We start from the raw sequence: 18,810 nt of genomic DNA on the forward strand, positions 1-18,810 counted from the left end.
GGCAAGTCCCTTACAGATGTGTTGTCACTAAAGGTTCTGAGTTCCTAAGACTGAAAGGAGTATTTTGAAAATCCAAGGGCTGTGCATCCAGATTATAATGAGAATGTAAAATCCTGATGGCAGTAAATCTGTTCCAAGGAATTTTTGCTACAATATGTGTGATTCCACTATTCTAATCAGACTGTAGTGTCAAGAGATGCTTTAGATAGCAACCAGTGACATTTCTGATTGGGCATTTTAATAATAATTACTAATATCAGATGGTCATTTCTGTACACAAAGTACTGTTAGAGATATCTAATCCTTGCAGTCACATGGTGTGGGGTGGGCAGCAACAGATTTTATGGTGACATCTGTGGCTTTTGCCAGTTTGGGACCCCCTACCTAAGAATAAGGCCTCAGAGGGGAAAATTAGAGCCAAGAGATGAAGAGACTGACATGATTTGTTTACCCATATCCAGCTGTACCTGAAGATCTACTTACTTTGCTGCTCTTTAAATTAGATGAGACTAAAAAGTCCTTTTTTATTTAACCCAAATTAAATTGGAGTTCTGTGCCTTGCAACCCAAAGTATCATGACCAACCTGTTATTGTCCCTATCTAAAATAAAAAGAGGAAACTGGTCAGAAAGGTGAAGTAATTTCAACAGCGCCACCAAGAGGAAGAGACAAGACTTGAATCTACTGACTCTTGTCTTCCTTTTACATGTACCCAACTGAGCTAATAATATTTGATAATGTCCAACAAACATGTAACACATCTGTTCGGGAAGCTCTTCCAATAATAGCCTCCAAGCATTTCCTGAGCTTCCTTCCAGGATGATGATATAAGCATTTTTGCTAAATTCAAGTTACTCGCAAGTCACACAATCCAATTAGAGAACAAAGCCTATGCAAAAGAAGCCATTAGTTTGCAAAGGGATAAGGCAAATGATGAGGCCATATAAAAATTGAGAAGGTCTGTGGAAAGGGGCTAGTGGATGCCAGGACTCTTGTTTATGAGGAAGACTCAACCTTAATTAGTGTAAGGAAAAGAGTTTCTTTAGTTAAACTATTAGAAGGGTGGGAGTAAAGTTGGCCTCAAGAATGACTCTGTGTCTTATCTAGCTTCTCTCTTCTCTCTGCTTCTCAGTTCTATCCTCTTCTCCTGTAGTTGATTTTCTCTACAAAGCAGATTGACTTCCTTCAGTTAGTCTCTGGCAACTAGAATGGGCTCATCCACATAGCACGTGACCAGGAAGGAAAAGGTTCGTCACAGCAGCTCCAGTTCACAATTCTTAGGGAAGAGATTGGCCCGTTGGCTAATCACTGTGATGAGGAGTGTGCAGAAGTTCCATATGCTTCCAGCTTAATCGAGTATCATTCACTGTGGTCATGGAGATGGAATCTTATTAGATCGCTTTGGTAACAGCTGATGGGAGGCAGGAGGTGGGAAAAGAAGGAGTTCCCCAAAAAGGAGAAGAGAGCTGTTCCCATAAAAAGAGAAGAGTGGTGGGTATATAGAATAATAATTGTCTACCACAGCAAGAGAAGAGAGGGAGTGCCCCGGGGAGGACTGAGGTGGGCTTTAAAGATGCAGAACATTTGGACATGTACAAAAAAGAGACTATCTGGCAGTTCCACAATCCCATGTTCTGTGACTTAGAAGAATCAAAAATCAGAAGCAAAGGGATAGGAAGGATGGAACCTGGGGAGCCAGCCTTGAGGGGAGCAAGAGTTTCCTATAGAGAAGTGCCAGTTGTTTCTAGTTACTAATTCCTCCATATAAGAACAACCACATACACTCCCTGACAGAGGCCGGGGGCGGGGGGTGGGGGGGGGGGGAGGATTCAAACGAGCAGTGCTTTATTTCTTAGTCACACAGCAAATGATTAGATTTAAATGACACCTTCATTTTTGCAGCCAGAACGGTATAGAAACGTGTTCTTATTTGTGACTTTTTGTGTGAGATATTAAGTTACACTTGCCTAGGAAAGGCCTCTGCCTTACCCGATCTAAACTCAAGTCAAATCCACTTTTTAATGTCACAGCTACCAGGAGCACTATGGCCACCTAGATGGTGTTGATGAGGAGTGAGGGATGTATTCTTTGCAATTTCCTTTTGAGTTAGAAAATTTGGATTGATTTGTAACATTGCTTTTAATCTTACCTCCATCTCCCAAGAAGTAATCCTAGTGAGTAAGAAATTCACTTAGCAATCCATGTGAGAACTCTTGCTGACATTTGCTCACTGTAAGGGGAGGTGGTGGGGCAGAGGATGGAATATGTTGTGGATATAGTATGAGAACTGTTAATACCTTATAGGTTAATTGGCTTCTTGCAGCCTGGTTTTGGCATCTCAGCACCTTGTAAAATATTCCTTCTATGAGAAAATGCAATCTGAGTGGCCTATTGGCTGAACCACAATTCTATAAATAAAGGACTCTCTGAAGGAAGTTATTAGATTGCCCAGATGGGACTGTTTATGAAACAGCCTCTAGGCCAGGCAGAGGAGTTGATGCAGGAGGAAGACGGAGCCATTGGAAGTGTCCAGGGATGGAAGTGACAGAATGAAATCAGTTTTTTGGACCTCTCAGAAAGGTTGCATCATGAGGACAACTGGACAACGGAGAGGCTGGTATCAGAATCAGCAGTCCCCAAGCAGTGACTGTTAATCTGATGGCTTTTTTTTAGGAAGAGGGAAGATAAATGTACGGGAATTCCCTAGGATTCTTCACAGAAGCCATTAGAGGTCTCTGAGGAAACAAAGGCCTTTATTCTCTATGGCATGATAACATCACGTTCTTTCTAGCTTACAGATAGTAACTCTGTACTTGAAAACAGACAGTCTTCCCCTTGGAGTGGGGAAAACACAGGCATAAACAGCGGCATTCTGTTGGGGTCATGCTTCAGTCAAAAGCCTTAAAAGCTGAGTGGGCACTTGCTCATGCAGAAATGGAAGCAGTGGTGGTTTATGATGAAACCTGTCCCTTCAATACAGTCCAGCAGGAAATGGTTCTTAATAATTCTTGTGTCCCTTAAAATTGCTTTCTACCAGCTCCTGAAAAATAATGTACGCACCTGAAGAAAAAGTTCTTATTCCTTCAGAAATGTTTCTCTCATAATTAATAATAGGTGACAGTCTCCTTCCTATAACTTCTCAGGGACCCTGGATTTTGCGGTATGACACTAGATTTACTATTTGCCTCAGAGTTCCCGCAGTAGCCGTGCTTTATTCCTCTGAGATCAGCATGTCAACAATTTCGTCATGAATGTATACGTTTGTATTAGTTTCCTATTGCTGTTATAACAAATTACTAAAGTAATTACTTAAAACCACACCCATTTATTATCTTACAGCTCAGGAGGTCAGAATTCTGAAATGTGTCAGCAGGGCTGCATTCCTTCTGGGGGGATCCATTTCCTTGTCTTTTCTAGCTTCTAGAGGCTGTCTGTATTCCTTGGCTCATGGGACCTTCCTCTACTTTCAAAGCCAGCAGTGTAGCATCTTAAAATCTCCCTCTCTGACCTCGGCTTCTGTCGTCACACCACCTCCTCTGAGACTGGTCTCCTGTCTCCCTCTTCCCTTTATAAGGACCCTTGTCATTACATTGGGCCCAACTGGAGAACCCAGGAGAATCTCCCCATCTCAAGATCCTTCATTTAATAACATCTACAAAGTCCCTTTTGCCATATAGGTGAAATACTCACAGGTTCTGAGGGTTAGGATATGAACATCTTTGGGACTGGGGGGCATTATTCTGTCTACCACACCCATTTTTTAAGTGCCTCTTCTACTTATTCCAATGAAGGGATACTGGCAAAGAGTATCTAAAGTCTCATTGGTAAAACAATCCACATGATTAAAGAAAATGTACTGTGAAAGTCAAAGGGTGCAGTATTCCCATAAACAGTTCGTTTGGGGTCATGACGTTGAGGAGAGGGTGGAGCAGGAGGGGCCTGTCTCGAGGCCTTGATTCTATTTTGCTGGGTTTTCCCAGCTCAGAATGAATGGGGAAGGGACTCCTTTGTCTTCCTCCCACGTTGGAGGGCCCCTGACACCCCCTTGCCTTTCTCCATCCCCATGCAATAAAGTTGAACATTTAGAGCTATTTCTTTGCATATTTTCAATCAACTCCTAAAATTTGCTAGGGCAGGAATCAGTTGGGTTTCTGCTTTTATGACTGAAAGTATGTGCTGAATTTTTTAAGAGACACAAACTTGGCAGTTTCTAAGCCGGTACAATTCCACAGTGAAAGAAGGGAATGTATTAGCCAACAGAAGGGGGGAAAAATGCCCAAACCTCTGTGCACACTAGTGTCTGATCATCCATGGGAGACTGATTACTCGATGCTGGAAGTCCGCACTGCGTGGCTCCCCGCCTCAGGTTCTGCATAGTCAGGAGGTAAGTGTGTGATTGTTGTTTAATATTTCCTGCCTAAGGAACATTTAAAAGGCATAGTGTTCAGGCTAACAGGAGCTCAAATGCTGCCTCTATAGCAGTTTGACCTTGAGCAAGATACTGCAATTGTGCATCTGCTTTCCTGTTTGCAGAAAAGGGCAATGTGCACTGACAGTGCCGCTTGGGCCTTTTAATAACCTTCCACTTAAATTGCCAGTATTTTTGTTGCTATAAGAATAAATAGGATCATCTTGGAGTGCCAACATTCTGTGTTAGGTCTTATAGCAACAAATATCAATGAACAACTGACTTGCATAGTTAGTTTTCACCAGCATACATAGGATAGTTCTGTGGGGTTTTTTAATGTTTTGTTATTAGTTGGTGAAACCCAGTACCTCTGGAAGTGTGATGAAGACTACAAAGCTATCATTCAGCAGCTCTGGCAGAATTAAAATCTAATTGATGAGGACTTATAGGTAATTATGGCATACTGAGGTCAGATCAGAAACTCCCTCACCCAAAATTATCTAATGAAATGAAGAAAAATAAATTATTAGGAAAAGCAAAAATTCAACCATGGTCACAGGTCAGTAGTAAAAATATCAAAAAGTTTTGGGATGGAAAGTTCTTAAAGAAGATTCTGAAATGATTCAACATCGTTGCTAACCTCCACTTGAAACAGTGCTAGTGAGCCAGACAAACCTTCGAAGTATCACTAATGCCTAATGAAAAGGATATAAGGCAATATCCATATATTTTCTGTATTATATGAGAATTGACAGAAGAAGTGGCAATTCTACTGGATAAAAATGAAATAAAATTAGAAAACATATAACCACAGTGGACTCTGACATGAGTACAGACTCTAAGATTCCATGCTCAATTGGTAGAATAATCTGAATCTTAGGATAACTGTCAACTATGGAAATAAGAGAACTTTTACTTCCCTCACCACTACTACTAGGTAGAAAATTGATAACTTTTTATTAAAGGAGACTAGTTGCAGCTGATCTTACATTATTACCCCCATATCTTCAGAGTATGAAAAATGAATCAAACCTAAAACCCAACTCACAAACTGTAGATTAAAGGGAAGACAAACATGTCTTGGATAAGGTGAGAGTAAAGGAGGGCCAAAAAAATCTGAGCACACTATATACAAACGAGTAAAGCAGCTGGAGAGTAGGGCCTGCATTAAACAGGAGCAAGATGAAAAGTAGACTTATAGAAACTGTATAAGTATTTAGCAGAAAAATAGAAGAAAGAACAGGGGAAAAAAAGGAATAAATGGAGGAAGAAACCATTTTAGAAAAAAAAGAATCTATAAAAGAGAGGTAATTTCCCATGAATGTTTTATGGTTTAGAATAATAAGAACGTGAGCTCAACAAAAACCTGGATGACGAAACAATGGAATGAAATCAAAATGGAGCTTGGAGAATTGAGGCAAGAAATTGAGAAGAAAAATGATTCCATTATAGACACAATAAATTAATTGAACATAACAGGAAACACAATAACACGACTGAGAAGAGAATTACTTGCTTAAGGAAAGTCTTGAGATATTCGCAAAGGAAAACGACAGAATGCTCAAACCAATTCTGGAAAAAAAAATATTGTGGAAGATGGAGAAACTGATTCAACATAAGGAAAATTGCTACCCCTGAATGTTCCTGATAAGGTAAGGAAGATCATAAATGAAACGGAAAGGCATTCAAAGAGATGCCCTGAAAAGTGAGGACTTGATCTGCAAGTTGAAAAAACTCAATTTGTTTTAGAAGAAAAAATAGATTCACAGTGATTGACACTCGGACAAACCTGGCTAAGCTTTTAAAATTTACTGAAAAAAAGACATTCTTCAGGCATTCAGACAGCAAGAAAGGGAGATGTTAGTATGGCTTTAAACTTTCCACGTTGACATTCAAAGCTAGAATACAGGAGCAAATTCTATACAATTCGTAGAGAAAAAAAGTATGACCCATGAATACCATGCCCAATCAAGTTGTCTTCACGGAATAAAGTTCATATACACTCTTAAAGATGCAAGAACTATAGCCATACAGTACTCACACAGTCGTTATGGAATAAAAGTACCTTGTAAGTTCCCAATAACGAAGACATTGTTTTTAAATTAACTTGGAAGTGCAGAAGATGAAGAAAAAGACTGTTGGTGAACATTAAATTCGTAGAGAAATGGAATCAAGAAACAGTGGAAATTGTGGTCACAGAATAGAATATGTATGTTATTCTGACTGTGAGAATGTGTGCCTCCATGCACACAAATGCACATAATGAAAATTAAGTAATGAGAGGAGAAATTAGGAGGAATGATAAGAACCTAATCCCATCATCATTTATAGCAAGGAATCTAAAACAGAAACTTTTCAAAAATACAAAAATGACATCAAAATCTTAATTGTTTTCATAATCTTTTAAAAGAAAATTTAAGAAATTTCTGAGGAGATAATATGTGTTGAGTTTAAGAAATATTGCTCCTAAGCTTTAAATGAGTTTTATTGCATTTCAGCTTTTTTCTGCTACATTAAGTATAGTATAATTGCATCATTTAATTTATCGATTTATGGATGCTGCAGAACTTCACACCTTTGTGAAATCCCACTCCATTAGACCAGTGCCTGGGGCATAAGGGTGACAGTTATTCAATAGAACTTCAACACAAAATGCCAAATTGGGAAGACAGGTGGCCAATCTTTTCTGGTTTTTCAAAAAACAGAATGTTTGTGGCTCTGATTAAGATTTAGATTCTAATGCAGCAAATGTTTATGGAGCATCCACTATGAACAGCTATTAGGGTTCTACGCTAGATGGTGTCACTTACATTGTCTGGTTTAGTAATCAAAACAATAAATCAACTTATAAACTTATACAGACTGTATTAAAAAAGACAGAAATGCTCCTTGTGAGCAACTAGGAGCCCTTCCTAATTTTCCACCCTTTCTTTTACGTCTATTGAATGGTTTAGATGACTAGACATACACACACAGATTTTCCTTCTTTTCTTTCCTGTAGTCTAGCTTAGAGGGTCTCATGTATAATGTTCATAAGAATTAGTGAACAACATTTATACATGAAAACAAATATTCCCTACAGTATGGGTGATTTAAAAATCTTTAGGAAAAATAGTAACTTTATACATTGGTTTTACAATCAACTGCAAATTAAAATATTACATAACTAACAATTCAAGTTATTTACTTAAAAAGTCATTTATATACTATGAATTCATTTACATGGATTGAAATCTATTCACCCTGTTCACTGTCTATCAAGCTAGTGATTTATCCAAATGGTTGGAGAGATATGTGAAATGACCTTCACCTAAGGCTAAAATTGTTATTTCTGAGTGGTAGGAAGTTAGACGATTTTTGAAAATTTACTATCTTTTTCATACTTTGATATTTTGTTAGAATGCTCTGTAATGATCATGCATCATTATGGACTGAACTATGTCCTCCCAAAATTTGTATGTTGAAGCCTTCAACCCCCAGTGTGACTGCATTTGAAGATAGAGCCTTTGGAAAAGTAAGTAAGGTTAAATGGGGTCATGAGAATAGGACCCTAATCCTATAGGACTGGTGACCTATAAGAAAAGGAAGAGACACCATGAGTGTGTGCACACAGAGGACAGGCTGTGTGAGGACACAGAAAGAAGGCAGCCACCTGCTAGCCAACGAGAGAGGCCTCAGGAGAAACCAGCCCTACTGGCACCTTGGTCATGGAATTTCAGCCCCCAGAACTGCTGTTTAAGCCACCCAGTTTGTGGTATTTTGTTATGGCAGCCCAAGTCGACTAATACAAAAACTTCAGTTTACACAAGCTAGTTCTCTCTCTCTCTCTCCTTCTCTCCCACTCTCTCTCATTGTTGATAAAATGCCTGAAGGCCTTTTGAGAAAAAATGTTCCATAAATGTAGAGACATAATCACACTAAAGCCCTAAAGAGTGTGCAAGGGACCTGACTTTATCCACACTTACCAAGACTGCAAAATTGTTCTCAGAGTTTCTGAAGAACAGGCTCTCTCCTGAGAACATTCTGAACTGTCCATTTCCAGTCACGTCACAGATCACCAAAAGAGCTACTGCTTTTACAATAGGTTGGCACTTTAGCTCTGGGTCCTCTCAGGACCCAGAAAGTACAATGGTCTATTTCCTACTTTTCAAGCTTAAAAATGTCTTGGGCTATGTGAAGGTAATGGTTCAACTTCATATTTAACCATCTTTCCACAGAATCTTGAGAAAACAAACCGTAGGCTAGGCTCTTTCTCCATTTGGCCATTCTAGCATAGAGAAGAGACAAAATGGACCAAATTTACCTCTTTCATGAATCCAATATTTTCCAAAGTTTATTTCCACTGGATTCTCCACAAATACATGGTTTCAAAGTCAAATGCATTTGAAAAATATTGTTTATCAACTCTTTTCAAATGGATTTCTCAGGATACTTGGACATAATTTCAGAGCTCTGGGAGTCCTCTATAAGAATTTTTAAACTTTATGTTTTTATTTTAACAATCATCAAAAATTTATATTTTCTAGACTATGTATACCATCTCTTTATGATGCAACTGTCCCAAGATTTTGGTGTCGATGTTTCCATTTGTGTTTATTAATTCAGGCCTATGCCAAGATGGCATGATACTCTGGGATCGAAACAAAATAGTTTAGCAGCATTTCCAAAACAGAAAAATGATCAGAGAATTGAGATATTATAAGACACATGGTAGTGGATGATGCTAACCTCAGAAGAACCTGTGTTGTAGCAAGTGTGCAGTATTGACCCTGAGAGGGGAGTCAGTGGGGGCTTCTCATTTTAGTACTTTTGAAGAGGGGCTTCTCATTTCCCACCTTTGAACAGTTGATTAGCAGTATAAATATGGCTTTGTAAATATTAAATATGTCATGTAGTAATAGTGTTAAATATACCATGAAGAGCTTTCTGTTTCTGATTCCAGCAATAATTGGATTGGATACCCAGAAAAGAAATAAGTAACTAATGACTTACATTTTGAGAATTTCCGTGTCAATTTTCCCCTGTAAAATCATTTATTTTTTTAAGATATCTGTTATTTCTGCAGCTCCCAGATGTCCTCATTTTCTTTGGCAATCTTATTTTATTTTTTCTTTTCTGGGCCTTATAAACATTGAAAATGCAGAAATGTGATAAACCTGTAGCTATCTTCGAAACTTAAGGCCTTTGTGCTTCAGAAGAGAAAGATGAACTTTTAGAGAGGACACTATCTGGCAATTGTTTCATGCTTCTGTTTCTGGCAATTGCTTAGTTCTTTGCGTGCTATGAAGCTCAAAAGCTAATGTAATGAAATTATAAGGCAGGGAGACCGTTTGTACCCATCCAGGGTTTGCTTGGTTCCTCATCGATATCTCTTTCCATTGATAATTTCTTTTTCATCAGCATCTAGGGGAAATATGAATATCTTCTGCTGGGATAAATGCTCTGCCGCATTCCTTGGGATTCCAGGATCAATACATAGATTAACTAAAGGTGTGTTACCACTTTTGTTGTTGTTCCTAAGATCTTCTAAGACCTTCTTTCCCAAAACAGCTTCTTATCTTTGTGAAAGTCATCTCTTTCACTGAAAATGTGGGCTCCTATCTTCTGTTTATTTATTGCTGTATGTCCTTTTAGGCTAGAGGTTGGCAGACGTTTTCTTTAAATAGCCAGATAGTAAATATCTCCAACTTTGTAGGCCACATGGCCTCAGTCACAGCTACTTATCTCAGATATTGTAGCATAAAAACAGATACAGATAATATGTAAATGAACGGACATGACTGTATTTCAGTAAAACTTTGTTTACAAAGATGAGTGGAGGGAGATTTGGCCAAAGGGCTATAGTTTTAAATCCCTGTTCTAAACTTAAGAAAGTAATGAAGAAAATGTTAATAAGCAGACTAAACTTACAAGTATGCTGTGTCTTTAGCTGTTACATTATCAATAACACAAAAACTTAGTAAATATTCTTCCAGTATTTGAGAACTATAATCCAATGTGGCAAAGAGTTTACTCACATGATTGATGAATGAATGAAGTTCCCGTCATCTTTGTTGTTTCACTTCCATCTCAGTGGTTAACGGAAATAAAAATGTCAACTAGTATTCGGATCAAAACTACACTTGTTTGTCAATTACAACTGTAGGCTGTCTATGAATACAAAAGTTTGGCAAAAATCAAAGAAAGCAATCTATGGGAATCAATTGGCTATGTAGAATTTACTATAAAGAGTATTGTGTATTTATTATTTGAAAATTGTGTGCTACTCTTCTTTTTACCAATAAAATTTATAGTAAGTGTATATGTATATATATAGATTAAATATAGATATGCATATATTGTCCTTTTTTGAGGAGCCATAATAGTCATATGAGATCTACCTGTACTAGAAATCTATAGTAATCCAATGATTGACCTCATGTGACCATTATGCTCAGGATTTTGGTCTAGGCACTAGGAAAATCTTGGTAAAAATCAATCCTTACAGAATCCTCTGGGGGCCACATTGCAAGATGATTAAGCTCACGGTTCTAATGAAGAAAACTAATCTGAGTTCAAATCTTAGCTCCACCTCATAGCTGTATAATCTAGTATAATTAATTTTATCCATTTTTGTCTACATTTCCCCATTTATCAAATACAGAATAATGATAATATCTAACTCACAGGTTTTTGGAACGATTAAATGAAAAAATTTACATGAAGGATTTGGCACAGTTCTTGATAAATAAAGGCAGCCCAACAATATTATCTTTAAATTTATAACAATTATAATTATCTAAATGTTTTAGAGCGTGCTAGTTGTTCCCCAATATTCACTCCTTATTTCTTAATTAGTAATAAACTCTCCTATATTTAGTTGGGCACTTGACTTCTAGGAATAAAGACTATGTTTCCCAGCCTCTCCTAATAGGTAGGTATGTCCACATGTCAGAAGAAGTGGTTTGTGTAACTTTAAGGAAGAATCATTGGGCTGGCTCCGTGGCCAAGTGGTTAAGTTCCCGTGCTCCACTGCGGCGGCCCAGGGTTCAGACCCTGGGCACAGACATGGCACCGCTCGTCAGGCCACGTTGAGGCAGCGTCCCACATCCCATGACTAGAAGGACCTGCAACTAAGATATACAACTATGTATTGGGGGGGGTTTGGGAAATAAAGCAGGAAAAAAAAAAAAAAAAGAATCATTAAAGGACAAAGATGCTCCCCTTTTCATCTCTTCTTCCTTCCTCTTGACTGTACCATAGCTGTGATGACTGGAGTTTAAGCAGCCATCTTGGTCCAGAAGGTGGTGGAAACATTTTGAGGATGATAATACAATCGTGTAGAAGGGGTCTAAGTCCCTGATGATTACGGAGCTGCCCTACAAGTCCTGAACTACTGACTCCCCATCTTTGTTAATATGAAAGAGAAATAAACTTTTATTTAAGTCACTGTCTTTCTGCATTTTCTGTCACTCACGGTTGAACTTAATTCTGACTGACATACTGGGCACGTTCCATATTTCATCAGTCAAACTTACCATGTGGACTTTGACCATGAGGGCTTTTCAAAGTGTTCCTACTTGATCTCATCTCCAAATTGGGCTTTATTTCTTTGTTCTCTAGTTTCTCTCATGACTTTGCTCTGGCCACTGTACATACTAGGGTGATCAACTGTCCCAGTTTGCACAGGGCTGGAAGATTTCCTGGAACACAGGATATTTAGTGCTAGAACCAAGAAAGTTCTGGACAAACCAGGGTAAGTTGGTCATACCAGCACATACTGAGTAAGCCAGCCAATTCTCCTTTTTTCTCGGTAGTTTTATAAGCCTTGGATCCAGATTTTTCTCACAAATAGTGTTAGCCCATCTAAAATAACTAAGAGTATCTTCCTCTAGAACATGCTGGCAAAGTTTTTCTGTAAAGGATTAGGTAGTAAATATTGCAGGCTTGCAGACCATTTGGTCTCTGTAGCAGCTACTCAGCTCTGCTATTGAAGTGAGGAGGCAGCCAGAGACAATATGTAAACTAATGGGCACGCTTGTGTTCCAATAAAGCTTTATTTACAAAAATAGGCAGTGGGCCAGATTAGCCACAGGCCACACTTCACTGGTTTCCGCCCTAGAATCTTCCATGCAGTGATAATCGCTGTAGTTCTAGAATTAACTCTAGTTTCTGGCATGCAGCTTTGAAAAATTAAAACTGATTCATCATGTTAGACTAAAATCTGTCCATTAAAACTTCTCCTTCTGAAACTCAGCTTTTAGCCTCTGCAACAATACAGACATCTGTTGCCTCTTCACCCTTACATCTTTCCCATTTTTAGATATAGTTATCATAAAATCCTCAATTTCCTGGGTCTTCACACGATGTAGTTCCAGACTTCTCCATTTCTTAGTCTTTCTCTTTGTGAAGCATTTTTTGAACCAAATTAAATTCTTGATATTTGACCCTTTTGGAACTACAAAAAATGAAATTTCAGGTGAGTCAACTGAATATAAGTATCCTTAAAAAGTAGCAGTTAGAATTCAGCATGATATTTCACACATGATCTGACCCATCTCAGAGAGAAATATTTATTATTCAACCTTTAAAAAAATAAAATAGAGAGGGAAAGTAAGAGCTGTCACCTTTTTCTTTGTGTGGCTTTATTTTATTTCAAGACAGGAAAAAAATAGAAATTCATTCTCATTCTGAGAGAAGGAAACTGTTGGAAGAAAGAAATCCTAGGCACAGTGGAACCAAAGAAAGCACACGCTGGCATCAGAAGGACCAGAAGAGGAATAAACGGGGATGCTGTGGCTTCTGGGGAGCGACCAAAAGTCTCAGACTCTCTGGAGTTTTAGAGAAACAAAGCATTGTGGGTGTTCAGAGAGACCATTTTTACAAGTGTACCTGAAACCTTAGGAATTTTGAGAAAGGGACTCAGGGCCTTGTGGGAAAAGACTTCATAATGTCTGTGTAAAATGTACAAAGTCAGACAGAAATTAGAGAGAATGTTTCTAACAGGCAGATAATTCAAAAGAGGTATATGGGCTTTCATCAAGGAGTTTTCAAGGATATTAGGACATGGAATGAAGCAGCAGTCTGAGACGGAATGGCTTTCTCATCTTTATGGCGATCTTGAAGAGCTTTGGGTTGTGAGAACAACCCTCAAACTCAGCAGAGCCCCCCAACCCTGCCTCACTTCACCTTTTCCCAACACATAGCACTTTTTTGGCTTCATAAACAGTTCGGGAGCTATGGGAAAATACTGCTTATAAGAATGGATTGTTATATGTGAAAACTGTTAGATTGAACCACGTGAAATTTCCTTTTTTATAGGTCAAAACATTTTTAGTGGGAATTTGGCAATTTCACATCGTCTAACTTACTGTAAGCTAGGAATCATTTCTATTATTCAGAATCACATAAGTTTATAACTTGGACTATCTAAGATGGTAACAAGTGAGAGTGCTAGCTAATAAATGTTAGCTTTAATTTGGGGACTGAGCTAGTTCTTAAAGGAAAAAATATATGTATTTGCAATGTTAAGAGCCCAGAACTTTATGTTTACTCTCTCTTTGTCTTTAAGTAGCCACAGGGCAAAAATAACTGAGAAAGAAAAACTGAAGGAAACTCAAGTAAGATTTTTAAAGCTCAAAATCAGTACAATAGCAAAGAGTATTTTAGGGATAAAGACAATTCTCAAAAGTGATGTGAGATAAACAATAGATTGTGCAATACAAAATGTTGTTAAAATCTGGACACACTACTTCCACATGGACCCAGAGCCAAAAAAAAAAAAAAAAATTTCCTTCAAAATAACTGGCCTCCGCAAAGTGTATTGGTGGGAGTGTCTTAGTAAGTTCAGGCTGCTGTAGCAAGCACCATACATTGCATGGTGTAAACAATAGAAATTTTTTCTTGAAGTTCTGGAGGGTGGAAGTCTCAGATGGAAGCCGAGTACCTGAGGGTCACTCTAAATATTAAACCAGTTTGCTGTTTTTCCTGTTTAACTTGAGGGGTAACTCAGGGGTCTTGAGGATTTGTGAGCTTTTTTCCCAGAGGATTTGTGAGCTTGCTTTGCAGAAGACAGAGAATGCCTTCAGGAGATTGTGATCACCGCATGGCTGGCCCCCAGCAGCCCGTGAAGCCCAGAAGTCAGAGTGTCCAGGGGCTTATCAGGAGTGACCCCTTTGTTTCCCAGAAGCCCCTCCTGCCAATCCCTGTAGCTCTATAAAACCCCCTTGCTTTCTATTCTTGGGGAGGCAAAGTTAAGTGAACCCAGCATACTTGTTTTGGCCAATTCAAATAAACCTTTCTCCATTTCTAAGCACTGATGTCTCAGAATTGGCTTTCTGTGCATTGGGCACACGAATTTGAGATTAAGAGGTTTGATATCAAGATCAGGGTGTCAGGATGGTTGGGTTCTGGTGAGAGCCCACTCCCTGGTTTATAGAGGACCTGCTCTTTGCTGAATCCTCACATGGTGGAGGGGGAACGAACTCTGGTCCCTTCGTCCCCTTATTAGGGCATCAGTCTTGTCATGGTGGCTCCACCCTCATGACCTCATCTAAACCTAATCACTTCTCAAAGGCCCAACCTCTAAGTAACATCACACTGGGGAGTAGGGCTTCAACATACAGGTTTTGGGGGGAACACAAGCATTCATCCCATAGTGGTATCTTTGGTTTGATATACAGAGACTGAAGGCACAGAGTGAAATACTATCTTTATACATCAGATAAGGCCTCAATCAATCTCTGTAATATTCAAAGAGAATGGTGACTGTTGTACACAGTGAGGGGTGGATAGAAGTGGTGATACTTCCTAGAAAACAAAGATATCAAAGAAAGAAAGATCATCATCTTAGAATCAAACATTACCATCAATCCCTAGGGGTCAAAGGAGAAGTGTGTGAAGACATCTTAAAGGAGTAGAATAGCTTCCAGCCCTGGAGAACTCTGACAGAAGGTATTACATCCATCAGAAAAGAAAGACATGTGGTTAAAAAAGAGGTTTCTTTACCCCAGTGGCCAATAAAGGATGCATGGATACAGATGTTTGCAATGTCCACCCAAACATTGCCCAAGGCAGAGGATTCCCTGGCACAGCAACCTTATTTCCAGGCACAAGCCTGAAGCTATCAACCTTTCAAGTCCTTTAATCCTAGAGCCACTTTCCCTGCTCCGTTACTTACTCACTGGCCGCTTCCTGATTGCAATTTGGCACCCAGGGTGATGAAAGGGCAGGGAAAAGAAGTACTGAGCTTAATTATCTCATCCCCTCTGTGGTGAGACCCCAAATTTTAGTTTAATCTATTGATATTTTTTGTTCTAGATACTAAGTTAGGTTTTCTATATTCATCTTGGTTAATGTGAGTCTACCCCAAGTGAACTAACTTACACTCGATGTGCAGAAAAAAATTCTGGTTTCTGAAATTACAAAGTTTGGAGCTAGACTCTTGACTGATAGAAACATTAACGTGGCTTTACTCTCCGAGGTTTTCTAGAATGATTTCCAGACCTGGCTTTCCTAAGAAAGCAAATCTCTAAGCAAGCAAACAAGCAAAAAAGGAACAGACATAGGATTGCCTACTTTTATTTTTCTTGGTAAGAACATTAGGAACAAAATAAAACAAACAAAAACATCTACTCTATCACTATCACTATCATTGCACACATGTGAAGTGCATTTTAACATGAAAAAAGTAGGACATGATCTTGGAATAAAGGAGAATCTCTCTCACGGAAGATTGTTGATTACCTCACACCTCATATAAAAAACAGAAACAAAGATATGTTAATAAAAATGGAAGACAAAACAATTTCAACACAAAAGTTTATTTTATGATATGGCACTACAGAGAATCCTGTTTTAAAGCAAAGATGTCAATTTGTATGTTCATATTTGACAGTATAAAATACAGTTGAGTTTGACAACCAATTTATTCATGTAATTTATCTGTATTATAATCAGAACCAAAAATCCAGTCTCACAAATTGTAAATTGATAAAATTGAAAACAACACACCTGGCATGATTTCACTCAATTTAGCAAATTTTGGGTGAAGTGCAAGAAGATGAAAAACAGTAATCCCCTGGCCGCTAGCCCCCCACTCTAGCCCTCTCCTGAGCCATTTCCACAGCCTTGAACTGAGGCCACCCTTGGCCTCTTGCTAACAAGGTGGCTGTGCTGAAATCACATGGATGGAGTCAGGGGAAAGGGGGAGTTGCCAGAAAAATCTGAATGGTCAGCAGGCAAAACAATATGTGTCCCACAAAGAAAAATTATCCAAAGTTTGGAAATAAAACAAAAAGATTATTGTGACTTGTGATGTCATGCTGGGGCATCCAACTTGCCTAAGGATTGTCTGATTCTCCAGAGGAATGTAGCCTACTCCTACTATTAATTAGGACAGATACATATTCTAACTCTGTAAAGATGTTAACTTTTAAAAATGGAAGCAAATTATTTCTATCTCATAGATATGCAAAGAGTTTTCTTCCTGATGGCAATGCAAATGACTTTTGTCTATTAGAGAAGATAACCACAAAGGCTGTTTTATTGTTTTGTAGAACACAGCTCAGTTTCGTATTTAACATAGAAATATTACCTGAGCGTTTTTTAATTCAATGACTGTACATTTGTTTCCTCTTTTGAAACAGTGAATGAATATACATTCATTTCCTCTTATCTGCCTTTGAACTGGCTTTGTCATCCTGCTGGTTCCCTCATTAAAATTTTGCTCACTATCTATTTGAAAAATTGTGTGGGCTTTTAAAAAGTTTTGAAAATTACGCCTTTGAGAGTCCACAACAGGTGTGTACCTCTCTTGGTGACTACTCAACCCAGAGATGTGAAGGTTAGTGTTCTGAGTTCTTACCAAAGGAACATGACTTTGTCTGAACAAGATGATATAAATTAATAAAAAAGTCATCTTGGCATGGAATTTGGGGACCAGTTTTCCCAGAAGACTTCTTTCACCCGTATGAACCACTATTCATATTTTTAATTGTTACAGTCACCCAGACACCTTAGTTTGAGTTATTATCTCCCCCATCTCCCTATGATCGAGCAGTCAACAAGTCACTACAATCTGTCCTTTTAGGTTTAATTATTTTTCTCCCATCTATTTCTTTTCCATTATCCTCGCCATTTGCTTTCTGTTTAGACTTCCTTCTCCTTACGTCTTTCCAACTTCAAATTCTTTCAATAACTGCTTCCAGATCCATCTTTCTAAAGCCTAGCTGGAATTAAATCACTAATCTACAAAGAAAAATGTTTGATGACTCACCCACTAACTAAAATAAAGCATATCGGTCTCAGATAAATCACATGTATCTTCCCAGATTACCTTCTTCATCATTCTCATGGTCTGATGTTGTACTAAACTGAACGTCTTACATTCTTAAACATACGTGGACATCCATAACTCTGCATATGGGAGGTAAACTTGGCTGTGGGAAGAGCATGGACTTTGGCAGCAGACAGACTTTAGTCGGAACATTAGTTCCTCTGTTTGTAAGTGGACAGACCTTGAGAAATTTGCTTAACCTCTCTAGATATCAGTTTTCTAATCTATAAACTGTTGATAATATCTCACAGGGTTGTGGTGAGGATTAAATGGGGTCCCTGATAGATTCATGTATTTACTCATGCAGTTATTTATTAGCTAATTCAACAAATAGGAAATGGGTATCCACTGTGTGACACAGCACAAATCACTGGGGTTACAAAGTGCAATTAACTAAGATCCCTGTAGCCAGGTTTAGGGTTGGTATAATTTTCTTGAAAATAGTTTAGCATGGAAAGAATGATATTCTCTGAATGTTAGAAAAAGTTACCACCCAGGTACAGTCTGCATTCTCCTCAAAACTGGTTTCTCCAGCGTTGCTCAGTTAGCAGGCTCAACTAATAGCCAGTTCTCGGATCCCATTATTACAAATGTTTCTGTTATCTTTACCTCAACCAACATCAAAGGTTTCTAAATGAGCATGCTAACTATCAGGAGTTAGTTTTTATTTGTGAAACTAGTATTTCGATGCCATGGTGAATGTTAAGAACATGTTTGCATGGTGAAATAAAAAGATTCAGGATCTATGGACTGGCTGTTTTGAGCTATTTCCAAACTTTGCATGAACAGGGTATAGGAATACAGTGAGGTGTGTAGTCTTTAAACATTGATGCCAAGAGTTAACCTCTAAATGGTTCTGTGAAATTGGAGGATTCTAGTGGCCTGCTGAAAGGGTAACAGCACCCTGCATTTGACACACTGGCAGGGCTGCTTCAGTTGAATGTTCCCCATGCAAGGCGATGGTTAGAACACCTAAAAAGACTAAAAGTGAGATTCGATTGAGCCTTTGGAATGGTTTATGTGGATTGTTCTTGTGATTACTTATTTATCAATAGATGTCTCGTTAATAAAAATCTGCCTATTACAAT

At 38.4% G+C, this 18,810-nt stretch overlaps 1 long non-coding RNA gene across 2 annotated transcripts; it reads left to right on the forward strand.

The window, feature by feature from the left end:
• The first annotated feature begins 1,374 nt into the window (after positions 1-1,374).
• Positions 1,375-11,840, forward strand: LOC111768397 (uncharacterized). 2 transcript variants are annotated; one of them, XR_011427118.1, is made up of 4 exons: positions 1,397-1,490; positions 7,807-7,921; positions 9,808-9,897; positions 11,650-11,840. It is a non-coding gene; the product is annotated as an uncharacterized lncRNA (long non-coding RNA). The 2 variants fall into 2 exon arrangements; XR_002800744.2 differs by lacking the exon at positions 7,807-7,921 and having other exon boundaries at positions 1,375-1,490.
• The last annotated feature ends 6,970 nt before the right edge of the window (positions 11,841-18,810 follow it).

This window comes from Equus caballus, chromosome 16, assembly GCF_041296265.1.
Source record: "Equus caballus isolate H_3958 breed thoroughbred chromosome 16, TB-T2T, whole genome shotgun sequence".
Classification (NCBI taxonomy): Eukaryota; Metazoa; Chordata; class Mammalia; order Perissodactyla; family Equidae; genus Equus; species Equus caballus.